This window comes from Salvelinus sp. IW2-2015, unplaced genomic scaffold (genome assembly GCF_002910315.2).
Source record: "Salvelinus sp. IW2-2015 unplaced genomic scaffold, ASM291031v2 Un_scaffold2896, whole genome shotgun sequence".
Taxonomy (NCBI): domain Eukaryota; kingdom Metazoa; phylum Chordata; class Actinopteri; order Salmoniformes; family Salmonidae; genus Salvelinus; species Salvelinus sp. IW2-2015.
The window spans coordinates 92,184-98,713 of record NW_019944195.1 but is presented as its reverse complement, the minus strand read 5'-3'; the positions used below and the strand labels follow the sequence as shown (position 1 = coordinate 98,713).

Sequence of the window (6,530 nt, the reverse complement as noted above, 5' to 3'; positions counted from 1 at the left end):
GGGGCGACCAGTCCTCTACTGGCTGTACTGGGTAGACCAGAGAACCAGGCGCTCTGAGGGGCGACCCAGTCCTCTACTGCTGCTACTGGTAGACCAGAGGAACCAGGTCTGAGGGGTAACTGCTGTGTACTATCATCCGTGTGTGTGTGCTTTTACACCTGCATTGCTTGCTGTTTGGGATTTAGGCTGGGTTTCTGTGCAGCACTTGAGATATCAGCTGATGTAAGAAGGGCTATATACAGTAAATACATTTAATTTGAGTGTGTGTGTGTGTGTGTGTGTGTGTGTGTGTGTGTGTGTGTGTGTGTGTGTGTGTGTGTGTACCTGCAGTGTACTTGCAGATGAAATATGTTCTTTGTTCACAGTTATCGTCGTTCCATTGGAACATGTAGAGTCCTCCGAGGCCGGGGCGGCGGACGGTTGGTGGTACATCACCACACACACCTCGTAACCACAGGAACGGCTCGTCCCAGTGCCAGTTCCTAACACACACACGCAGGAACAAACACACACAGTAACACACAGTAACACACCAAGTTAACACACAGTAACACACAGTAACACACACAGTAACACACAGTAACACACAGTAACACACACAGTAACACACTCAGTAACACAACAGTAACACACAGTAACACACAGTAACACACACAGTAACACACACAGTAACACACCATAACACAACACAGTAACAGACAGTAACACACCGTAACACACACAGTAACACACACAGTAACACCACAGTAACACACATTAACACACACAGTAACACACCATAACACACACAGTAACACACAGTAACCACACAGTAACACACAGTAACACACAGTAACACACACAGTAACACACAGTAACAGACAGTAACAGACAGTAACACACAGTAACACACAGTAACACACAGTAACACACAGTAACACACAGTAACAGACAGTAACACACAATAACACACAGTAACAGACAGTAACACACAGTAAACAGACAGTAACAGACAGTAACACACCGTAACAGACAGTAACACCACAGTAAACACACACAGTAACACACAAGTAACACACACAGTAACACACAGTAACAGACAGTAACAGACAGTAACAGACAGTAACACACAGTAACACACAGTAACACACAGTAACAGACAGTAACACACAATAACACACAGCATAACAGACAGTAACACACAGTAACAGACAGTAACAGACAGTAACACACAGTAACAGACCAGTAACAGACAGTAACACACAGTAACACACAGTAACACACAGTAACACACAGTAACACACAAACGTAAAGTTACACACCGCTATCTTTTATTATATTAACTATTCCATGTAAGCAGAGGAGGCGTGGCTTAACGCCGACCCAGCCGATGGAGGCGTGGCTTAAAGCAGACCCAGCGATGGAGGCGTGGCTAATAGCAGACTCACGTGAAGGAAGTGAAGTTTAATTTGTATTTTTATTTAACCTTTATTTAACTAGTCAAGTCAGTTAAGAACACATTATTATTACAATAATGGCCTACCAGAAGGCAAAAGATCTCCTGCGGGGACAGGGATGGCATTAAAAACTAAATATAGGACAAAACACACATCACGACAAGAAGAGACACCACAACACTACATAAAGAGAGACCTAAGACAACAACATAACATGGCAGCAACACATGACAACACAGCATGGTAGCAACACAACATTGCAGCAGCTCAACATGGTAGCAGCACAAAACATGGTACAAACATTATTTTTTATTTATTTCACCTTTATTTAACCAGGTAGGCTAGTTGAGTACAAGTTCTCATTTACAATTGCGACCTGGTCAAGATAAAGCAAAGCAGTTCGACCAATACAACAACACATAGTTACACATGGAGTAAAACAAACATATAGTCAATGATACAGTGAAAAATAAGTCTATATACAATATGAGCAAATGAGGTGAGATAAGGGAGGTAAAGGCAAAAAAAAGGCCATGGTGGCGAAGTAAATACAACATAGCAAGTAAAACACTGGAATGGTAGATTTGCAGTGGAAGAATGTGCAAAGTAGAGATAGAAATAATGGGGTGCAAAGGAGCAAAATGAATAAATAAGATACAGTATGGGAAGAGGTAGTTGTTTGGCTAAATTATAGATGGGCTATGTACAGGTGCAGTAATCTGTGAGCTGCTCTGACAGCTGGTGCTTTAAAGCTAGTGAGGGAGATAAGTGTTTCCAGTTTCAGAGATTTTGTAGTTAATTCCAGTCATTGGCAGCAGAGAACTGGAAGGAGAGGCGGCCAAAGGAAGAATTGTTTTTGGGGGTGACCAGTGAGATATACCTGCTGGAGCACGATGCTACAGGTGGGTGCTGCTATGGTGACCAGCGAGCTGAGATAAGGGGGGACTTTACCTAGCAGGGTCTTGTAGATGACCTGGAGCCAGTGGGTTTGTGGCGACGAGGATGAAGCGAGGGCCAGCCAACGAGAGCGTACAGGTCGCAGTGGTGGGTAGTATATGGGGTTTGTGGACAAAACGCGATGGCACTGTGATAGACTGCATCCAATTTATTGAGTTGTTCTTATTGAGATGTTTTCTATTCTCCATGGACTTTACAGTGTCCCAGAAGTTTTTTGAGTTTGTGTGTAGGAAGCAAATTTCTGCTTGAAAAAGCTAGCCTTGGCTTTTTCTAACTGCCTGTGTATATTGGTTTCTAGCTTCCCTGAAAATTGCATGTCGCGGGGGCTATTCGATGCTAATGCAGAACGCCACAGGATGTTTTTGTGCTGGTTCAAGGGCAGTCAGGTCTGGAGAGAACCAAGGGCTATATCTGTTCCTGGTTCTAAATTTCTTGAATGGGGCATGCTTATTTAAGATGGTGAGGAAGGCATTAAAAAAAAATAAACAGGCATCCTCTACTGATGGGATGAGATCAATATCCTTCCAGGATACCTCGGCCAGGTCGATTAGAAAGCTGCCTGCTGAAGTGTTTCAGGAGCGTTCCTGAACTAGTTGATGAGCTGGAGAGTCGTATTGACCGGCTGACCCATTACAGATGCAGGCAATGAGGTATTATTGGCACAGACAACAGCAAAAGGGCAAACAAGGTAGAGACAACAATACATCCACGGAAAGAGCCCAAATGTCAGTAAGAGTGTCCATGATTGAGTCTTTGAATGGAGAGATGGGAGAGGAAAACTGTCCAGTTGAGTGTTTGTTGCAGCTCGTTCCAGTCGTGCTGCAGCCGAACTTGAAAAGAGGAGCGACCGCAGGGAGTGTGTGCTTTGAGGGCTAAAAGCAGACCCAGCTGAGAGAGGCGGGACTTAGAGCAGCCCACCTGAAGGAGGCGGGGCTTAAAGCGACACCACCTGAAGGAGGTGTGGCTTAGAGCAGCCCACCTGAAAGAGGCGGGGCTTAAAGTAGACCCACCTGAAAGAGGCGGGGCTTAAGAGCAGCCCCACCTGAAGGAGGCAGGGTTTAAAGTAGACCCGCCTGAAGGAGGCGGGGCTTAAAGAAACCCACCTGAAGGAGCGGGGCTTAAAGTAAACCCACCTGAAGGAGTGTGGCTTAGAGCAGACCCACCTGAAGGAGGCGTGGCTCCCGTCGGTCCAGTAGTACTGTGAGGGACAGTCGTCGACGTTTTCCGTGTCACCATGGTTACGACGTAGGCCAATCCAGAAGTCTCCGTCGGAAGGACGGAGCTCCGTGACTAGCTGCTCTATGATTCGCTGCTCGGCCGGTGACTCAACGCTCAGCAGCTCCCTCCGTCACGGCGACACGCTAGCTTCGCCTCCAGGAAGCTGAGCCGCCGTCCAGGGTCAGAAAAATACGCCAGCTTATAGCAGGGCCGGCCCCGATCACCCTACACACACGCTGGCCTACACACGCACACACACACACTGTTACTAATGCTACGTACATCGATGGGGAAATTTACACTAGTAATAACTAGCTAAACTGGCCAGCCATTTTTTATTCATACTGGTTAATAAACAACCGTGCACCTCACCTCTGACTTCAAACAACTCCGCTATGGAGAGACAGACAGACAGACAGACAGACAGACAGACAGACAGACAGACAGACAGACAGACAGACAGACAGACAGACAGACAGACAGACAGACAGACAGACAGACAGACAGACAGACAGACAGACAGACAGACAGAGAGAGAGAGAGAGAGAGAGAGGGGCCAGTTAATGTCATGTTATTTTATGTTATATTTCTGTGTTAAATGAAACCCCATCCACAGTGACATCACTTACACAGCCTTCCAATATAATAACATCAACAACATTCTGATGTAGATGAGAGAGACTGGGCTAGGGCGGTACCCAGATTGTCATATCTTCATACCGACCTTGTGCCATACCGGGATATTCAGTACTACCGGCACTGGACACAAGGGGTGCTGTTTTAAAACCCCACTGATCATCTGTAATCCAAAGGTTAGCAATGCTAACAAGTGCATGTATAATCCCATAGAGAATGCTACCTAAATGCTAATGTGTGTATAGTGAACATTTTATAGTGTCTGACCTAAACTATACAAGTATACAATTAACTCAAAAATGCTACTCACATTTTGCTGCACATAACTAATATTAGACATGAAGGCTCCTGATCCAGGAGGGGATTATCTGCTGTTACCAAGCGAATGCTTGATTTTGGAAGATAGCTAAATAGCTACGACACTGTAAATTAGAAAACCAAATCCACAACTGCAGAACCTTTTGCACATTTTAGACCGTTATCTTAATAGCTACAACATATCTAGCTGGCAAACATTTAATTACGAATTCCATACTGTAATTAGATCACCTAGCGCATGCTGCACAACACTTAAAAAGTAGCAAAAAATATTGTAATTGTTTAAAAAAATTCAAAGAAAGAGTTTCAATGGTATTAAAAAACCATCCCGTGGATATACCCAGTATATATGGTGTACCTCACAAGCCTAAGAGAGAACCAACCACAGTCTGTATCTGAGGAACAGAGGTGATAGAGAACCAACCACAGTCTGTATCTGAGGAACAGAGATCCTAGAGAACCAACCACAGTCTGTATCTGAGGAACAGACGTGATAGAGAACCAACCACAGTCTGTATCTGAGGAACAGAGATCCTAGAGAACCAACCACAGTCTGTATCTGAGGAACAGAGATCCTAGAGAACCAACCACAGTCTGTATCTGAGGAACAGAGGTGATAGAGAACCAACCACTGTCTGTATCTGAGGAACAGAGATGCTAGAGAACCAACCACTGTCTGTATCTGAGGAACAGACGTGATAGAGAACCAACCACTGTCTGTATCTGAGGAACAGAGATGCTAGAGAACCAACCACTGTCTGTATCTGAGGAACAGAGATGTATAATTCAGATACAGACAGTGGTTGGTTCTCTATAATCATATACAGACAGTGGTGTGTTCTCGATCATCAGATACAGACAGTGGTTGGTTCTCTATAATCAGATATAGACAGTGGTTGGTTCTCTATCATCAGATACAGACAGTGTTGGTTCTCTATCATCAGATACAGACAGTGGTTGGTTCTCTATCATCAGATACAGACAGTGGTTGGTTCTCTATCATCAGATTACAGACAGTGGTTGTTCTCTATCATCTGTTAATTTTAGTCATTTAGCAGACACTCTTATCCAGAGTGATTTACAGTAGTGAGTGTATACAGTACATTTTCATACTGGGCCCTCGGGAATCAAACCCACAACCCTGGCTTTACAAGTGCCATGCTCTACCAACTGAGCAACTCTGTTCCTCAGATACAGATAGTGCGTTGGTTCATCTAGGATCTCTGTTCCTCAGATAACAGATAGTGGTTGGTTCTCTAGGATCTCTGTTCCTCAGATACAGATATGGTTGGTTCTCTAGATCTCTGTTCCTCAGATAACAGATAGTGGTTGTTCTCTGCATCTCTGTTCCTCAGATACAGACAGTGGTTGGTTCTCTAGCATCTCTGTTCCTCAGATACAGACAGTGGTTGGTTCTCTAGCATCTCTGTTCCTCAGATACAGACAGTGGTTGGTTCTCTAGCATCTCTGTTCCTTCAGATACAGACAGTGGGTTGGTTCTCTTACATCCTCTGTTCCTCAGATACAGACAGTGGTTGGTTCTCTAGCATCTCTGTTCCTCAAGTACAGACAGTGGTTTGTGTTCTCTGTCATCTCTGTTCCTCAGATACAGACAGTGTGTTGGTTCTCTGGTCATCCTCGTTCCTCAGATACAGACAGTGGTTGGTTCTCTGTCATCTCTGTTCCTCAGATACAGACAGTGGTTGGTTCTCTAGCATCTCTGTTCCTCAGATACAGATAGTGGTTGGTTCTCTGTATCATCTCTGTTCCTCAGATACAGACTGTGGTTGGTTCTCTGTCATCTCTGTTTCCTCAGATACAGACAGTTGGTTGGTTTCTCTAGATCTCTGTTCCTCAGATTACAGACAGTGTTGGTTCTCTATCACTCTGTTCCTCAGATACAGACGTGGTTGGTTCTCTAGGATCTCTGTTCCTCAGATTACAGACAGTGGTTGGTTCTCTAGG

General features: G+C 44.7%; 1 pseudogene; it reads right to left on the bottom strand.

Annotated features, from left to right (window-relative positions):
- Positions 1-4,345, bottom strand: part of LOC112074947 (layilin-like) — a 21,306-nt pseudogene extending 16,961 nt beyond the window's left edge.
- Between the last annotated feature and the right edge of the window lie 2,185 nt (positions 4,346-6,530).